Source organism: Schistocerca gregaria, chromosome 8 (genome assembly GCF_023897955.1).
Source record: "Schistocerca gregaria isolate iqSchGreg1 chromosome 8, iqSchGreg1.2, whole genome shotgun sequence".
Classification (NCBI taxonomy): Eukaryota; Metazoa; Arthropoda; class Insecta; order Orthoptera; family Acrididae; genus Schistocerca; species Schistocerca gregaria.
This window is the reverse complement of record NC_064927.1, coordinates 14810443-14830492: the sequence shown is the minus strand read 5'-3', so window position 1 is coordinate 14830492 and position 20050 is coordinate 14810443. Positions and strand designations below refer to the sequence as shown.

The 20050-nt window shown below is 46.5% G+C and overlaps 2 non-coding genes across 2 annotated transcripts; both read left to right on the top strand.

Moving 5' to 3' along the window:
- Positions 1-1697: 1697 nt before the first annotated feature.
- Positions 1698-1770, top strand: Trnak-cuu (transfer RNA lysine (anticodon CUU)). The gene has a single exon. It is a non-coding gene; the product is annotated as a tRNA-Lys (tRNA).
- A 14981-nt stretch (positions 1771-16751) lies between these two features.
- On the top strand, positions 16752-16824 carry Trnak-cuu (transfer RNA lysine (anticodon CUU)). The gene has a single exon. It is a non-coding gene; the product is annotated as a tRNA-Lys (tRNA).
- The last annotated feature ends 3226 nt before the right edge of the window (positions 16825-20050 follow it).

Genomic DNA, 20050 nt, shown 5'->3' with positions numbered 1-20050 from the left:
TCGATACCGCTACTGCAAAAAAAGCGTGTATTAGACACTTATGTTTTATGTAAAGTATATTACGTTGCTCAGCTGTTTCCGCTTCCCCGAATGCAGGGTGCAAAAATGGTCCAGCTTATTAACAGATATATTTGGCGGGGGCATATTTTTAAATTACGTTGTGATGTTCTTACGAAGCCGCGTCTTGAGGGCGGCTTGTCGTTCACCGATGTCCGTCTCAAGGCTGCTGCCCTTTATGTTAAGCGAACCCTCCATCTTTTATTATCTGAGTCCCCGACTGTTACTTCGCAATTATTCCATGTCGTTCGTCCTGCGAGCTTGTCACCGCCCATTAACGTTGGGCCTCTAAATGCGAAGCTACGGCATGTTCGGGACTTCTACATTGAGATTAGTTACCTAGACCTCCACTTACAACGTCGTCCTGTTATTACTACGCTAACCCTGCTTGACAAATGGCACCGGTCGTCTTCTTCCAACCCGATTGTTTTGCATTATACCAGTTTTAATTGGCGTAACATATGGACGAATATTAGCTTACCCGTTCATTCAGCAGCTGTTGCGTCCCTATGGTATAAGGTAGTTAATCAGCTGATTCCTACGAACGAACGCCTTCATCGTATAGGTTTATGTGTCTCTCCGCTTTGTCAAACGTGTGGTTGTGTTGATACACCACAACACCGATTTACCTGCGCTGACCGTCATCGCATGTGGCACTGGCTGCGCCGACAATTGGCTTTACTCACCAGGAGCTCAGAATCGGCATTTAAGACTGATATTCTCTGCTGGCCGGACACGGTTTTTTATCCCCGGACCAAGAACAACACCGTTATGTGGCTTCTTGGCCGTTACATTTTTGCAGTGTTTGATGATCATGGTATTACCGATTTTATTTCGTTTACTGGTTACATGCTTCATGAGTACTGGACGCAAAAGTCTTTCCCACATCTTAAGAGGGACTTTGCGAATATGCTTACTATTGTTTTCGAAAAGCAGGGAGTTGGTTAGGTTTCAATTTCTATTGATCGCTCCTGCGCCTGAATCATTAATGGAACCGGTATAGGGGCATACTGAGCTAACTTCATGACAGGGAAGACATTCTCGCTAGTTCTTAGGTACAATCTTGGCAGAAAGGCAAAATAACTCTTTAGATAGACAACGCTTCATAAGTCCCGTGTTCACATATAAGTATCATAAGGCGTCGGAATTCGGATCTGAAGATTACTGGTTCGAATGCTGTCACGCTCGTGTTTTATCACTTCTGAAAAAGAAACATACCGTTTTAATGTAGCAATTGAGCAGTACGAAACCGTCTGAATGTTGCTGTTGACCATTTTCTGCTTGGAGATGCTCTTGAGCTTGAAACACACACAACAAGACCGGTGTTAACTAGCGAAATGTTCGGCAGAGTGAAGACACGGACAGTTTTCACTGGCACTTGCACATCTAAAACAACGTCAGAAAGTAACTCGTTCGCCTTTTGAGTCACATCTAGTATGAGTGTTAATTTTGACGCCACTAGCTCTGCAGGTTGTCATGCAATTCCTTTACCTCTCAGAAAAGTTTATGAATAAAAAGTGAAGTACGTGACGAGTGTGACGTTAGGAAAACATTAGGCAGCATGGAGGGTTTCTGTATGATACCACCCAACCCAAACGAGTACTGTGTGACGTCCTACTCGGCAAGTATTCACTGAAGCAGCCTGGCTAGCTCAGTCGGTAGAGCATAAGATTCTTAATCTCAGGGTCGTGTGTTCGAGCCCCACACTGGGCGGAACGGAATTTAGTTCGGCTGCAGATGTAATTTACCCTTTTTCTTATTAACGTGATGTAATGGAAATAGCAACTTTAAACTTTGCTTACGTCTCTGACAGTCGCAAATAAACTGTATTTGAAGGTGAAGGTGATTTTGTAGACATGTGTGAAAGACATGTTCTGAAATGCAAGTGTTGTTGTTTGGAGAGAACATCGGTTATATGTCAGATGTGTGGCCAAGCAGTAATGGATCGCCATAGCTGCAAATATTAGTCGGTAATATGAAGTGTTGTCAGCTGAAGTCTGATGATCCAGACGACCGTAAGGACGAAGTACGCAAAAGTACCGCTACGCCGCGCCTCTTTAGCTCAGTGGTAGAGCACTGGTATAGTAAACAAAGGGTCGTGAGTTCCATCCTCAAAACAATTAGCGACATGCCTTTTATTAAGAATTACTCTCAGATGTGATTAAGGCGAATGGCGCAGATAAAGCCTTTGCCAAAGCGGTACAGCATAAGGTGGGACGAGGCAGTCTGAATTACATTTTATAGATGTATTTCTCACATATGTCAGAGCCTCTCGCGGTCGTCGTCGTAGTCGTCGTCGTCATCGTCGTCGCCGCCGCCGCTTCTGCAGAAGTAGCAAAAGGCAATCGTGGCAAATGCAGCGAGGCACGCCCTGCCTTCGATTCCGTATGCACAAAGTGTGTGGTCTTGTTTCGCAGTCTATATTTGGTCGGTCCCGTAAGAGGTTGAATGTAACGAATGGGTGGGAAAGAGCAAGGGCAGCGGCTGTGTAGAACGAAAACACAAATTATCAGGGGTGTGAGCGTTTCGAGATGAGTCATATACAAGTTGCACTTGGTCGTCAGTGACTGTGTGGCCTAATGGATAAGGCGTCGGACTTCGGATCTGAAGATTACAGGTTCGAATGCTGTCACGCTCGTGTTTTATCAGTTCTGAAAAAGAAACATACCGTTTTAATGTAGCATTTGAGCAGTACGAAACCGTCTGAATGTTGCTGTTGACCATTTTCTGCTTGGAGATGATCATGAGCTTGAAACACACACTACAAGACCGGTGTTAACTAGCGAAATGGTCGGCAGAGTGCCGTCACCGCGAGTTTCCACTGGCACTTGCACATCTAAAACAACGTCGGAAAGTAACTCGTTCGCCTTTTGAGTCACATCAAGTATGAGTGTTAATTTTGACGCCACTAGCTCTGCAGGTTGTCATGCAATTCCTTTACCTCTCAGAAATGATTATGAAATAAAAGTGAAGTACGTGACGAGTGTGACGTTAGGAAAACATTAGGCAGCATGGAGAGATTCTGTATGGGACCACCCAACCCAAACGACTACTGTGTGACGTGCTGCCCGGCAAGTATTCACCGAAGCAGCCAGGCTAGCTCAGTCGGTAGAGCATGAGATTCTTAATGTCAGGGTCGTTGGTTCGAGCTCCACGTTGGGCGGAACGGAAATTTGTTCCGCTGCAGATGTAAATTACCGTTTTTCTGATTAACGTGATGTAATGGAAATAGCAACTTTAAACTTTGCCTACGTCTCTGTCAGTCGCAAGGAAACTGTATTTGAAGGTGAAGGTGATTTTGTAGACTTGTGTGAAAGACATGTTCTGAAATGCAAGTGTTGTTGTTTGGAGAGGACATCGGTTACGTGTCAGATGTGCAGCCAAGCAGTAATGGGTCGCCATAGCTGCAAATATTAGTCGGTAATATGAAGTGTTGTCAGCTGAAGTCTGATGATCCAGACGACCGTAAGGACGAAGTACGCAAAAGTACCGCTAGGCCGCGCCCATTGAGCTCAGTGGTAGAGCACTGGACTAGTAACCCAAGGGTCGTGAGTTCCTTCCTCAAAGGAAGAAGTCGAATTTTGGAAATCAGTTGCGCGTCGTGGCCGTATAGCTAACAGTATCTGTGATGACGAACAATTAGCGACATGCCTTTTATTAAGAATTACTCTCAGATGTGATAAAGGCGAATGGCGCAAATAAAGCCTTTGCCAAAGCGGTACAGCATAAGGTGGGACGAGGCAGTCTGAATTACATTTTATAGATGTGTTTCTCACATATGTCAGAGCCTCTCGCGGCCGTCGTCTTCGTCGTCGTCGTCGTCGTCGCCGCCGCCGCTTCTGCAGAAGTAGCAAAAGGCAATCGTGGCAAATGCAGCGAGGCACGCCCTGCCTTCGATTCCGTATGCACAAAGTGTGTGGTCTTGTTTCGCAGTCTATATTTGGTCGGTCCCGTAAGAGGTTGAATGTAACGAATGGGTGGGAAAGAGCAAGGGCAGCGGCTGTGTAGAACGAAAACACTAATTATCAGGGGTGTGAGCGTTTCGAGATAAGTCATATACCAGTTGCACCTGGTCGTCAGTGACCGTGTGGCCTAATGGATAGGTTCCGCTTGAGACGCGACAGCGATCGGACGTGCTGTGTATTCGATCCGCCGTTACCCTCGGGTTGTTAATATTTACCTTCTGTGTGTGAGGTTTCTTTGTCTTCTGTTTTTCGTTGTTTCTTTGCCTGAGTGTTTGTTTTGTGTCTTGCGTTGTATTGCGGCTTTTGCAGCATTAATTAAGTGGTATGGCTTCCCGGTTGTTTCCGCGGAAGTGTACTCTCAGTTTTCAGTTTAACAAGGCTACCAGGAATGTCCAACCGACATCGTTGGAAATTCACGAATGGATTGTGGACACGATTGGCATTACATCTGAGCAGGTACATACGGCGTATTTTGATACAGAATTACACTGCTTTTTTGTGAAATTGTTGAACCCGGTTTTGCTGGATAAGTTATTACTTAAACATGGTGAGCAAGTGTCGTTCCGTAATAGGGATGGTTCTGTTAGCAGTGTTACTGTCTCAAATGCTGAAATTACGTATACCACAGTTCGGGTTTACTATTCACCTCCTGAGGTTGACAACAGCTATCTTAAGGAAGCTTTGCTTGGTTATGGTACTGTTCAGTCAATTCGAAATGAACGTTGGTTTGCACAATATAAGCTGCAATGTTATAATGGTGTCAGATCAGTTGAAATGCATATTAAGTCTAATATACCGTCCCATCTGGTTGTATGCGGTTATCGTGTACATCTTACATATGAGGGACAGCTCGGTACATGTTTCCTATGTAATGAACATGGTCATGATCGAGCTAATTGCCCTAAGCGGGTATTTGTGCTTAAAAATGGCCTAGCACAGCGCCGCAAATTAACGGTTGCCGATCTTGTGCCAGCAGCTTCCTCTACTGTTTCCTATCTGCCTCCTGCAGTAGCTTCTTCACAACAGGTGTCACCCTCCCCTGATGCAGGTTTTCCTCTGCTACCCACTCGCCCAGACGTATCGGCTGCTCCTATACCGATTCCGTCTGTTACCAACAGCAAACGCCGTCGTGCTAGTGATACCGGTAGCACTGATGACGAAGCTGCTGTTTCGCAGCCGGTTTGCGAATCTGATGAGAGAATTCCAGAATCTCCCATGCCTGTTTCGGATTCTGTTCCCGCTGTGCCTCCTGCTTTGCCTGATGACGTCGAACTTGCTGCCAGGCCGTCGGCGCAAGAGCCACAACATTCGGTCGAGGTGTTGTTGACATCCCCACCGCCACAGGCATCACAACATGTTGACGACACTTCGGTGGAGACGGCTGTTTGTCGGAAAACCGCTCCTGGAACTGCGCGCTCCGCATTAGCAGACACCAAACCTATCTTACCACCTCCTACACTTCCAATACCTACACATTCTGAAACCGGTGCCGATGTTCCTGATGCAGTTTTCCCTTGATGGCTCCTCCTTCTGACTCCTCTCGCCCTGCTAATCCTTCGGACGCTTTGGTTGACGTGCCTGATCTCGACCCCCCCACTCCGCCTGCTCTTGAATTTGGTGTGCATCAGATATGTCGTCGGGAGAAAGTGCCCTCCAATCTCCACGCGGTGCGGAAGAAACATAAGCATGCGAAGGACGACTCCGATTCCGTTGATTCTGGACAATCACCCTCTGCCATGTCTGATGTTGATGATATGGATGTAGTTGCTTCTAGTGTGGTGTAATTTGGGTTCATTTCTCATTTTTTGGTTGATGTTGCAGGCGTACACGTTTATTACCTTAAATATAAATGGCATTCAATCTGCTCTGAAGTTAGCGTCTCTGCAGCAGTTTATTTATGACTCTGCAGCTGATATTGTTTTCCTGCAGGAAGTCTCCGTTGCACACCTGTTTGTTCCTGGTTTTCGTACTATTATAAATTTTGCACCTGAGTTTTCTGCAGGTACTGCTTTCCTAATTCGTGACGGTATCCCCGTTACCGAAATTGAGCTTTTAGACTCGGGACGGGGCATTGGTTGTCGGTTATTTGACACGACCTTGGTTAACATTTACGCCCCCTCTGGTTCTAGCAAGCGGCAGGAAAGGTCTCGTTTTTATAAAGAGGATCTGATTTACCTTCTACGAAAAAATCCGGCGACCTTGATATTGGGGGGCGATTTTAATTGTGTGTTACAAGCTAAAGACCAATCCCCTCATTTTAATTATTGTTTCGAGCTACGTTCTCTTGTACGTCAATTACGACTACGCGATGCGTGGGAGGTTAAACACCCCACTTTAGTTAAATTTACATTTTTTACTGCCACCTCAAGTAGTCGACTTGACCGATTGTATATTTCTGATCCCCTTAGTGTTTCTGTTTTAGATGTAGATGTTATTCCAGCCAGTTTTACGGATCATTGTGCCCTAGCTGTTATAATTAATTTGGAGCGTCAACCTCTTAAACTTTATAGGCCGCTGTGGAAATTAAATGTCTCCTTGCTCGATGACCCTGACATCGAACCTCTAATACAGACGGCGTGGGACATTTGTTTACGTTCTCTGCGATACTATCCGTCTAAGCTTCATTGGTGGATCCACTGTGTGAAGCCAAAACTACGTCACACTTTAATGTCCTACAGTTATAATAGAGCGCGAGATCTGAAACTGACTTTTGAGTATTACTATTCGGTGCTTCGCGAACTTTATGATAATTCTACAATGACATGTGCCCACCTTTCTGAGATTCGGAAAATTAAGGCCAAGCTTCTTAGTATTAAGGGGCTTCAGATGGAAGGATTGAAGATTAAATCTAAACCACCGTCCACGTTAGCACATGAAATGACTTCTATGTACTATCTGTTTCGTCACCACAAGAACCGTCGACGTGTATTGATTGACGGCCTTATGGCAGCTGATGGTCGCCGGCTTACCTTACAGAATCAAATAACCCATGAACTTACCTGCTACTATGAGACGTTATATACTGCGGCTGATTCTGATCCGATTGATGTTGACGAGATTTTAACTGCTATCCCACCAGTTTTAACAGAGGACCATAATGCGAAATTTTTAGCTCCTTTTACTGCAGACGAAATTTCAGCTTTCATTGCTTGTTCAGCATCTCACAATTCTCCTGGTCCTGATGGCCTACCTAAGGAGTTTTTTGTTAGTTTTGGCCTATTATAGGGCCTGTTTTTACGGATATTGTGAATGAAATCTTGAATGGTGGCACAATTCCAGCCAATTTCAAGAGAGGTACGGTTGTCCTGATACCAAAATCTGCTGGTTTGAAGACAGCTAGTGACTTTCGTCCTTTAACCCTTTTAAATTTTGACTATAAGACGGCCGCTAGGGCTGTTAATGCACGTCTATCCCTCTTGCTTACACCTGTGATACCTCCTTGTCAAAGCTGCTTTCCAGGGCGCTCCATATTGACGTCTCTGGCGGGGTATCGTGATGTCGTGTCGATTGTCGCTGTCACCAATATTTCCTGTGCGCTTTTATTTGTTGATTTTAGTAAGGCCTTTGATCGTGTGTCCCATTCGTTTTTAGAGCTTCTGCTGCACCGGCTCGGTTTTAATGAACAGGCGCTGCTGGTACTTAAGAATATGACGACTGGCATTTCTGCTAAGATTGACATTAATGGCCAGCTAACAAAGGTCATTGATAATCAACGTGGCTTCCCGCAAGGTAGTCCTTTATCCATGACCCTTTATGCTCTCTCCCTTCAACCACTCCTCACACGTCTCAACTCGACACTTCGTGGTCTTACGATCTCTGGGGTTAACCAGACGGCAACGTCTTATGCTGATGATTTGGTTGTTTTGCTTCGTTCCACCGCAGAAGTGCCGCAGTTGAAAATGAAACTCGATAAATTTTTCTGCGGCCTCAGGTTCTCGTATCAATCCCCGTAAAAGCAAGCTCCTGAATTTGCGGGGCTTTGAACGTGTGGTTGCTACGTGGGTTACAGCTGTTGAACACTATACTCATTTAGGTATCTATCTTGAACGTTGTCCTCTTCGGATGGCTGCAAAAAATTGGCAAGTGGCCATTTCCAAGCTGCAAGGTGTTTTATTAGAACACTCATGGCGTTCGATACCGCTACTGCAAAAAAAGCGTGTATTAGACACTTATGTTTTATGTAAAGTATATTACGTTGCTCAGCTGTTTCCGCTTCCCCGAATGCAGGGTGCAAAAATGGTCCAGCTTATTAACAGATATATTTGGCGGGGGCATATTTTTAAATTACGTTGTGATGTTCTTACGAAGCCGCGTCTTGAGGGCGGCTTGTCGTTCACCGATGTCCGTCTCAAGGCTGCTGCCCTTTATGTTAAGATGTTAAGCGAACCCTCCATCTTTTATTATCTGAGTCCCCGACTGTTACTTCGCAATTATTCCATGTCGTTCGTCCAGAAAGGTTGCCACCGCCCATTAACGTTGGGCCTCTAAATGCGAAGCTACGGCATGTTCGGGACTTCTACATTGAGATTAGTTACCTAGACCTCCACTTACAACGTCGTCCTGTTATTACTACGCTAACCCTGCTTGACAAATGGCACCGGTCTTCTTCTTCCAACCCGATTGTTTTGCATTATCCCAGTTTTAATTGGCGTAACATATGGACGAATATTAGCTTACCCGTTCATTCAACAGCTGTTGCGTCCCTATGGTATAAGGTAGTTAATCAGCTGATTCCTACGAACGAACGCCTTCATCGTATAGGTTTATGTGTCTCTCCGCTTTGTCAAACGCGTGGTTGTGTTGATACACCCTAACACCGATTTACCTGCGCTGACCGTCATCGCATGTGGCACTGGCTGCGCCGACAATTGGCTTTACTCACCAGGAGCTCAGAATCGGCATTTAAGACTGATATTCTCTCCTGGCCGGACACGGTTTTTTATCCCCGGACCAAGAACAACACCGTTATGTGGCTTCTAGGCCGTTACATTTTTGCAGTGGTTGATGATCATGGTATTACCGATTTTATTTCGTTTACTGGTTACATGCTTCATGAGTACTGGACGCAAAAGTCTTTCCCACACCTTAAGAGGGACTTTGCGAATATGCTTACTATTGTTTTCGAAAAGCAGGGAGTTAGTTAAGTTTCAATTTCTATTGATCGCTCCTGCGCCTGAATCATTAATGGAACCGGTATAGGGGCATACTGAGCTAACTTCATGACAGGGAAGACATTCTCGCTAGTTCTTAGGTACAATCTTGGCAGGAAGGCAAAATAATTCTTTAGATAGACAACGCTTCATAAGTCCCGTGTTCACATATAAGTATCATAAGGCGTCGGAATTCGGATCTGAAGATTACTGGTTCGAATGCTGTCACGCTCGTGTTTTATCACTTCTGAAAAAGAAACATACCGTTTTAATGTAGCAATTGAGCAGTACGAAACCGTCTGAATGTTGCTGTTGACCATTTTCTGCTTGGAGATGCTCTTGAGCTTGAAACACACACAACAAGACCGGTGTTAACTAGCGAAATGGTCGGCAGAGTGCCGTCACCGCGAGTATTCACTGGCACTTGCACATCTAAAACAACGTCGGAAAGTAACTCGTTCGCCTTTTGAGTCACATCAAGTATGAGTGTTATTTTTGACGCCACTAGCTCTGCAGGTTGTCATGCAATTCCTTTACCTCTCAGAAATGATTATGAAATAAAAGTGAAGTACGTGACGAGTGTGACGTGAGGAAAACATTAGGCAGCATGGAGAGATTCTATATGGGACCACCCAACCCAAACGAGTACTGTGTGACGTGCTACCCGTCAAGTATTCACCGAAGCAGCCCGGGTAGCTCAGTCGGAAGTTCCGCTTCAGACGCCGTGCAGGGTGTACGTGCCTAGTCTTCCGCTCCGCCGTAGCTTTACGTATAGTCGGATATCGTTTGTTTCGTGTAGTGTTGTACCATCTGTAAGTTTTTCTCCGTCGTTGTTTCGTTCCTTGTGTTACTTTCTGTGTGTATTTCAGTGTTTTTTGTGTAGCGGTTTAGACCGCGTAGTTTTTGAAAATGTCTTCTCAGGTTATTCCTCGTCAGGCTACAGTTAGTTTTGCTTCCGACAAGTCCACCCGCCATGTGCAACCTAGTTCCCTTGAGATTCATGATTGGTTAGTAGATACCTTTGGCATTAATTCGGATCAGGTGCACACTGCATATTTTGATACAGAACTCTATGTTTTCTTTGTTAAATTTATGGACCCCCTTCAGGTTGATAAAATTATTTCCAAATTTGGTCATCAGGTTCTCTTTCGGCATCGGGATGATTCTGTCAGTACCGTACTGCTTTCAAATGCTTCCATTACGTACACCAGTGTTCGTGTTTACAACCTTCCGCCGGAGGTGGATAATGTGTATCTTAAGGAAGGTTTACTCAAGTATGGTGATGTTAAGAGTATTCGCCTTGAACGCTGGTCCAGCCAACATCGCCTGCAGTGTTACAGTGGCATTCGTTCCGTCGAAATGCACGTGAAGCAGAATATTTCCTCGCACCTGCAGATCGGTGGATATCGTGTCCATGTAACATATAGTGGTCAGGTTGGCACCTGTTTTTTGTGTAATGAGAGTGGCCACGTGCGTACCAACTGTCCGCGGAGGGTTTTTGTGTTAATAAATTCTCTCGAACAGCGTCGCAAGTTAACGGTCGCTGACCTCGTTGCAGGTGGTTCTGCTCTTGGTGTCGAACAGTCCAGTGGTAGTAGCGCCCAGCCGCAGGTTGTGCACGCCCCTCACACAGAATTTCCTCCTTTACGTGCCAAATCTGATGTTGTTCCGTCGGTTCCTCAGGTGGGTGTGCCGCTTTTGAATAATAAACGGCGTCGCGCACAAGATGGAAATAGTACGGATGAGGATCTCCCCGAGATGCCCCAATCCGAGAGACCGACATCCTCCGAGCCACAGAGTAGTGTAGATGCTCCCTGTTCCCCTGAAGTAGCTGTTACGGTAGCGGCTGCTGACGCCCCTCCGGCTTCCGACGCGGCTTCTCTCGAGTCGGCTCGTCGGTCGGACCTGTTGGCGCCGCCTTCCGAACCGACTTCGTTGTCACAACAAGTTGAGTCGCAACAACTTCCTGCTTCGCTGCCCCACACCTCTGCCAGCGGAGCTGCTCCGCTTCCTTCCAACTTAGCAGTTTCTGAGCTTCCTGCTCACGTTTCGCCTCCGTGTAGTCCATGTTTGCCGGAAGCTAATACTGGTGTAGACCAGTCCGTTTCGTCGGATGTTTCCCCCCCGCGACCCCGGACCCTGACTGTGGACCGGCGCGGGTGTTGTCAGATACAGAACGTGATCCTCCTACGTCATCGGCGGCTGCCGCTTCCTTGCCCGTCAGCCGACGCAAGTTGCGCGTTCAGCCGAACGTCAATGCTGTTCGTAAAAAACCGAAACGTAAGGGATCAGCGGAAGGGGGTAGCAGTCCCCCTCCCTCGGATGCCTCCGTCTCCCCTGCTATGGACTGTGATGTTGATGCGTCGGTGTAGGTGATTCTTTCCTAGCTTTTCTCTCCATGGTTCAAGCATACACCTTTCTTACCTTAAATGTTAACCGTATTGAGTCCGACGTTCGCATTGCCTCTTTGCGGCAGTTTCTTTACGACTCCTGTGTGGACGTAGTATTTTTGCAGGAAGTATTGTTTTCTGATCTCTCTCTACCTGGATTTCAAACTGTTTTTAATGTCGCACCGGAGAATTCAACAGGAACTGCTCTTTTCTTTCGAGAAGGTATTCCTATTACTGACATTGAATTCCTTGACTCTGGCCGTGGGATTGGTTGTCGTCTTTTTGATCTCCACCTAGTTGTTTTGTATGCCCCCTCTGGTTCGGGTCGCACTGTGGCTCGATCGCGCTTTTATAAGGAAGAGCTTATTTATCTTTTGCGCAAGAGTCCTCGGAGTCTCCTGCTCGGAGGCGATTTTAATTGTGTTTTACGCCCTGAAGACCAGTCCCCCAATTTTAATTATTGCCGAGATTTACATCACTTGGTTCGTACGATGCACCTGCGTGATGTTTGGGAACACAAATATCCAACCCTGGTGAAATTTACGTATTTTACCGCGTCCTCATGCAGTAGACTCGACAGATTCTACTTCTCTGATTTTTTATGTGATAACATTCTTTCTGTCGATGTTATTCCTACAAGTTTTTCTGACCATTGTGCTTTTACTGCAACTGTAAATCTTAGTCACCAACCAGCAAAACTTTATCGTTCCCAGTGGATGTTAAATGTTTCCCACCTTGCCGACAGTGCCATTGATGAAGTTGTAAGTGCCGTGTGGGAGCGATGTCTTCGCTCCGTCCCGCGTTACCCCTCCTTGCTCGTTTGGTGGACTGCGTTTGCCAAGCCCAAGATTCGTCAGACTTTGATTTTTTACTGTGCCGCAAGGGCGCGTGATTTTAAGAACACGTATGAATTTTACTACTCTGTCCTGCGTGAACTGTATGACGCGGCGGGTCCTTCTCCTCTGCGGATCCATGATGTTCGTCGTATTAAAGCCAAGCTCTTGACCCTCAAACGACGACAGTTGGATGGTCTGCGAGTAAAGTCGAAACCTCACTCTCTTGTTGAAGGTGAACTGACTTCTTTGTACCACCTGCTGCGGCATCAGACTCGACGTCGTCGCTCCTTCATCTCTTCTCTTATGGTGGATGGTGGACGACAGCTTATTGCACAGGAGGATATGACTCGTGCTCTTCATCAGTATTACGCTAGTCTCTGTCCTGCCGATGATTGTGGTGCGTCACTTTCTGATGATGTCCTTGAGGATCTTCCTGCGACGATCACGCCTGACGCGAACGGCGACTTTCTCTGGGAGTTGCAGGTAGATGATGTTTTTGATTTTATTGCTCACTCTCCGTCCGGTAAATCGCCGGGTCCAGACGGCCTGCCAAAAGAATTTTATCTCCGTTTTTGGCCTCTTTTGGGTGGCACTTTTACGCAGATTTTAAATGAGATTGTCAGGGGGATGGATGTGCCTGCCGATTTTAAGGTAGGGAAAATTGTTTTAATTCCGAAGTCCACTGGTCGTTTATCTACTGCCAATCTTCGTCCGCTCACATTGCTGAACTTTGATTACAAGACAGCTGCTAGAGCACTCAATAGTCGATTGTCTTCACTGCTTCGTGGTGTGATTGATGCACATCAATGTTGTTTTCCTGGTAGATCTATTCTGACCCCAGTAGCCGAATATCGGGATGTTGTCTCGGTTGCGGCGGTTACAAACGTTCATTGTGCCTTTTCTTTTACTCGATTTTTATAAGGCTTTTGATCACGTCAGTCATGTGTTTTTAGATCATGTTTTAGATACAATAGGTTTTAACGCTTCATCACGTGGTGTTCTTGGTAATTTGTATAGGGGAATAACTGCTCGGGTGTCAGTCAATGGGCAGCTGACGCCGCCCTTTGCTATCCGCCGAGGGGTACCTCAGGGTAGTCCGCTCTCTATGTCGCTATTCATATTGTCCCTGGAACCGCTGCTTCGGACTCTTGCTTTCAAGCTTCAGGGTATGACCCACTCTGGTGGGAAGCTCACTGTCAAGGCGTACGCGGACGGTGTCATTGTTCTCCTCCGTCAACGTGATGATATCACATTCTTGAAAGGGGCAGTCGATGCATACTGTTGTGTCTCTGGAGCGCGTCTTAATCAGGGTAAGTGTAAGTTCCTTGATATTCGAGGGTTTCGCGATGCTGATATTCCTTGGGCCACTTTTGTCGATCGCCATACGTCATTGGGGATTACCATTGATCGGTGTCCTATAAAAATGGCAGCTCTTAATTGGAAATCTGTCACCGAGAAGATACAGGGGGCTCTGATGGTCCATGAGCAGCGCTCTGCTACCATTTTGCAAAAAATCAGAATTTTAGACACATACGTGTTATGTAAATCCTATTATGTTGCTCAGCTGTTCCCCCTTCCCATTATGGTGGCGAAACGGTTGCGCCAATTGTCTAGCAGGTTTATATGGAAGGGTCATCTATTCAAGTTGCGTTACGAGGTTATGACGAAACCGCGTATCTCCGGAGGCTTGGGCCTCACTGACATTACTCGCAAGGCATCTGCCTTGTACGTCCGCCATACGACTCTAATTGTTACGCAAGAAGTGACTTCAATTACATCCAGACTTTTTACTGTTGTGCGTCCGAAGAGCCTTGCTCCACCTGTCGACATCGGTCGCCTCAATTTTAAGTTGAAACACGTTCGGGAATTTTATATTGCGGTTAGTTACCTCGGTGACGTCTTCTTGCGACGACCGGTGCCAACGACCAAGAGCTTGATTGCCCGTTGGGAGGGGCTGGCCGGTCCCAATCCAATCGAACTGGCGTCTCCATCAGTGTCCTGGAAGAACGTCTGGAAGAATGTTAGTCTGCCGATCCACACTATGGCTGTGGCGTCCACGTGGTGTAGGGTAGTTAATGGTTTGGTCACCACCAACGTACGACTGCACCGTATTGGTCTTCCTGACACGGACAACTACACTCGGTGTGGTCTCCTGGACACACTTGAGCATCGATTCACCTGCAGTGGGCACCTTGCTAATTGGATTTGGCTCAGGAAACAACTGACTTTTGTCACTAGGACTGCCGAAACCGCTTGTACCATTGACATCATCGTACGGCCCGATTCTTCCTTTTATCCGCGAACGAAGCTCAATACCGTTATGTGGTTGCTTGGACACTTCGTACATTTTGTTATTACTTGTCATGAAGAGGATGAACACCTAAAATTCGACAGTACATTCTTACTGCTTACTGGAACCGATTGCGCATGCCAGCACTCCGTGAAGATTTTGCAAATATGCTTAGCCTGACATTTGAAAGGGAGGGTGTTGGCTAAGGTCGCTTGTGCTGGCCGATTTCCTATATACTGTTTCTGGATTTGCCACCTTACTGTAAACTAGTTTTCTAAACCTGGACTGAAGTTTTCGTGGATATTTAGGACGAACAAGAAAAACAAACGTGAGACCTGGAACCGAGACAGTAGGGGAAAGAACGACGACGTAGTACAGGTGCCATTCGGAAACAGGACGGTGGAGTCATCGTGGCCAGGCCTCGGGTTTCGACCCCTGCTCGCTTTGTTTCCGCAGACCTGAATCTGAGTGTCACCCCTAAATTTTAACCAATGGCATATCAAGTAATACAAAAAAAAGAAAGGAAAAATAAAATGAAACAACAAGGAAAAAAATAAAAAAGCAAAAAAAAAATAAAAAAAGTCGGTAGAGCATGAGACTCTTAATCTCAGGGTCGTGGGTTCGAGCCCCACGCTGGGCGGAACGGAATTTTGTTCCGCTGCAGATGTAAATTACCGTTTTTCTGATTAACGTGATGTAATGGAAATAGCAACTTTAAACTTTGCCTACGTCTCTATCAGTGGCAAGGAAACTGTATTTGAAGGTGAAGGTGATTTTGTAGACATGTGTGAACGACATGTTCTGAAATGTAAGTGTTGTTGTTTGGAGAACACATCGGTTACGTGTCAGATGTGTAACCAAGCAGTAATTGGTCGCCATAGCTGCAAATATTAGTCGGTAATATGAAGTGTTGTCAGCTGAAGTCTGATGATCCAGACGACCGTAAGGACGAAGTACGCAAAAGCACCGCTAGGCCGCGCCTCTTTAGCTCAGTGGTAGAGCACTGATCTAGTAAACCAAGGGTCGTGAATTCCATCCTCAAAGGAGGAAATCGAATTTTGGAAACCAGTTGCGCGTCGTGGCCGTATAGCAAACGGTATCTGTGATGACGAACAATTAGCGACATGCCTTTTATTAAGAATTACTCTCAGATGTGATTAAGGCGAATGGCGCAGATAAAGCCTTTGCCAAAGCGGTACAGCATAAGTTGGGACGGGGCAGTCTGAATTACATTTTATAGATGTATGTCTTACATATGTCAGAGCCTCTCGCCCTCGTCGTCGTCGCCGCTTCTGCAGAAGTAGGATATGGCCATCGTAGCAAATGCGGCGAGGGACTCCCTGCCTTCGATTCCGTATGCACAAAGTGTGTGGTCTTGTTTCCCAGTCTATATTTGGTCGGTCACGTAAGAGGTTGAATGTAACGAATGGGTGGGAAATAGCAAGGGGCAGCGGCTGTGTGGGACGAAAACACGTATCATCAGGGGTGTGAGCGTTTCGAGATGAGTCATAACAAAGTTTGCACTTGGTCGTCAGTGACTGTGTGTGGCCAAATGGATAAGGCGTCGGACTTCGGATCTGAAGATTACAGGTTCGAATGCTGTCACGCTCGTGTTTTATCAGTTCTGAAAAAGAAACATATCGTTTTAATGTAGCAATTGAGCAGTACGAAACCGTCTGAATGTTGCTGTTGACCATTTTCTGCTTGGAGATGCTCTTGAGCTTGAAACACACACAACAAGACCGGTGATAACTAGCGAAATGGTCGGCAGAGTTCCGTCACCGCGAGTTTTCACTGGCACTTGCACATCTATAACAACGTCGGAGAGTAACTCGTTCGCCTTTTGAGTCACATCAAGTACGAGTGTTAATTTTGACGCCACTAGCTCTGCAGGTTGTCATGCAATTCCTTTACCTCTCAGAAACGATTATGAAATAAAAGTGAAGTACGTGACGAGTGTGGCGTTAGGAAAACATTAGGCAGCATGGAGAGATTCTGTATGGGACCACCCAACCCAAACGAGTACTGTGTGACGTGCCATCCGGCAAGTATTTACCGAAGCAGCGCAGCTAGCTCAGTCAGTAGAGCATGAGACTCTTAATTTCACGGTCGTGGGTTCGAGCCCCACGCTGGGCGGAACGGAATTTCGTTCCGCTGCAGATGTAAATTACCGTTTTTCTGATTAACGTGATGTAATGGAAATAGCAACTTTAAACTTTGCCTACGTCTCTATCAGTCGCAAGGAAACTGTATTTGAAGGTGAAGGTGATTTTGTAGACATGTGTGAAAGACATGTTCTGAAATGCAAGTGTTGTTGTTTGGAGAGCACATCGGTTACGTGTCAGATGTGTAGCCAAGCAGTAATGGGTCGCCATTGCTGCAAATATTAGTTGGTAATCTGAAGTGTTGTCAGCTGAAGTCTGATGATCCAGACGACCGTAAGGACGAAGTACGCATAAGTACCACTAGGCCGCGACTCTTTAGCTCTGAGGTCAGTCTGCCTGCGGCAGCGGTGGTGAGCGGACCTCCAGGGCCAGCGAGCTGTGGCAGGAAGTGTTTACGTCAGGCGGTGAGTCGCGTGCTTACAGCGTCTGCTTATTAGTATTCGTTCCGTTCTGTAAGATCTGATATGGAATTATGAATCCGACTAACAGGAAAGATACCTTGAAGTTTACCTTTGATAGGAATTTTTCGAAACCAAATTCGTTTCAAGTTGAAGCATGGTTAGAGGAAACAGCTAAGATTACTTTTGATGACTTTGTAGGGATAAATTTCTCTATCGTGACTAGTGTTGTTTATGTGAAATTAACGTCCTCTGATATGTGTGATAGAATTGTGGAGTCCAGTGGAGGTGTACTGAAGTTTAAACATAGAGATGGTACCGTCAGTGACGTCAGCATTACGCATGCTGGACTGGGCATCCGAACGGCACGTATTTTCGAACTCCCGTTTGAAATATCAGCCGCGCAAATAAATTCTGCATTAACACCTTACAGGAGGGTCATTAACAATTTTGCGGAGCGTAGGTCCAAAGCCCACAAATTTCCGGTGCTTAACGTCGTCAGGCAGGTTAAGATCGATCTACAGAAGCACATACCTTCATATATTTACGTAGGTGGACATCGCGGAATTGTCATATATGATGGGCAGCCAAAAACGTGTGCCGACTGTGGTGCGTCCGTCCACTTGCGCTCTGAATGTATACAAAGACGCGTGACGCAGATACATGTCGGTGAAGCCGCTAGCCCCCCTGTGACGACGGCACTGCCACTGACATACGTTGCCGCGGCTTCTGGTCTTCCACCCGCTACCCCGCCTGTAGATGCCGCTCGTTTGAATGATGTTTTTCCGATAACGTCAAAGAACCGAGTGCTGACCCGGCACCGCCGCTACCACACTCAGAGATGGAGGTAACGACGGATGGCTCCCCAGTGGTTGATGCCACTGGTACTGAGGATGAAGCAGACGCTGTGTTCCCGGCGGATCAACCCCAGAGTCAACGGTCCACTTCGGATGTTGATGATACCGCGAACCCTAACAGGAAGCCTTCCAAAAAGAAGCGGAGACTTGCACATCAAGGAGCCAATCAGCTCGCTCCACAGCTCCACGAAAAAGCGAAACGAATAAGCAGCCAAATGAGTCAGAACACTTCTGAACCCTCTGAAGTTGGTCTCCCCGCGTCTGGTCGAATGGACATTGATCCTGTGGTGTCTCCCCCTGTGAATCCACGACGGGTGGAAGATAGTGATACCTCGAGTAGAGTCGTTTTGCCGGATGCCCACGCTCAAGGAAACGAAGGATCGCTTTTGTCAGAGGCCACTCTCACTGGGAATTGGGCACAGGAAATGGAAGTCTTGGATGCGAGCAATGATGCGGCTGTCATGCGGACCATTGAGACGGAATCTTCGGCACCCCCCACAGAGCAGCATACACCAACCGTACCGGGAACTACAGGAACTCCGACTGACGCGCTTGGCCTCAGTTTCGTTAGCCATCCTTCTAAGACTGTCTAATTAATAGTATGTGCCTTCTCCCGTGAACGAGCCCCAGGCCTATAAAATTGCCACGTTAAACATCAATAAGATACAGTCGTACTGGCGGCTCCGTAATTTACAAGATTTTGTATACGCAGCGGATATCGATATTCTGTTACTTCAAGAAGTCGCTGCGATTGAACTTGACCGAATAACTGGTTATACTACTCTCTCCAATTCCGGGAGCGGTGCGAATTTAGGGACAGCGATTCTGTTAAAAGAAGGGATTGTAGCGACCGACGCAGAAAAACTGCCTGATCATAGATTTAGGGACAGCGATTCTGTTAAAAGGAGGGATTGTAGCGACCGACGCAGAAAAACTGCCTGATCATAGAGGGATCGCTGTCACTTTCCATCGGACACGCATAATCAATGTTTACGCCCCGTCCGGCAGTAGCAATAGGCGTGCTAGGGCTGAGTTCTTCACAAGCGCCATAGTCACACTTTTTAGGGGAACCTACGATCGTATAATTTTTGCGGGTGACTTCAATTGTGTCTTAAGTCCAAAAGACCAGACGCCTAATTTTAACAAATCGGGAGAACTAGAACGTATCGTCCAAGAAATGAACCTCATTGACACATGGGAGCATACGCACGGAGCGGCACCTGGGTTCACCCATGTCACGAACCACTCTGCAAGCCGGCTAGACAGAATCTATGTATCGGCGTGTATGAAGACTCAAGTCCTCCATTCCGAAGTTTGGCCCACAATTTTTTCCGATCATGCGGCATATATTTGTACTGTTAACATGGTCAAGCAAGGCACATTTCCCGGCAGAGGTTTCTGGAAACTTAACAATGCTCTCCTTAACGATGTTGACTGTCACCGTGTCTTTAACGAAACATGGGAGGCATGTGAACGACGGGTTGCACAGTATGCCTCCGTTACTGAATGGTGGATAACACATGCCAAACCAACTTTATCAAAAATGTTTAAACGCTACGCTCGGGACATATCCTGGTGGCAACGGCAAACATCTGAGTTTTATTTTACTTGTCTCAGGGAGCTCTACCAGTCCGATGTGACTGTACCTGAAAATTTTATGCAGATTAAAAAAATTAAGGCAAAATTATTAAAACTTCAGCGGCAGCAGGCAGCAGGCTTTCAAATAAGGTCCAGGCCCCAGAATGTGATAGACGACGAAATGACATCCATGTTTCACGTCATTCGTGAAAATAAGAGGGGGCGGCGGAGATTAATAACTCGTCTTCAGTTGAGTGAAGGCGTTGCGCTCACGCGGCAACAAGACATACGGACCGCACTTCACAATCACCTGGCAGATCTGCTGGCAACGACACATACCGACGATGGAACTCACGATGAATTA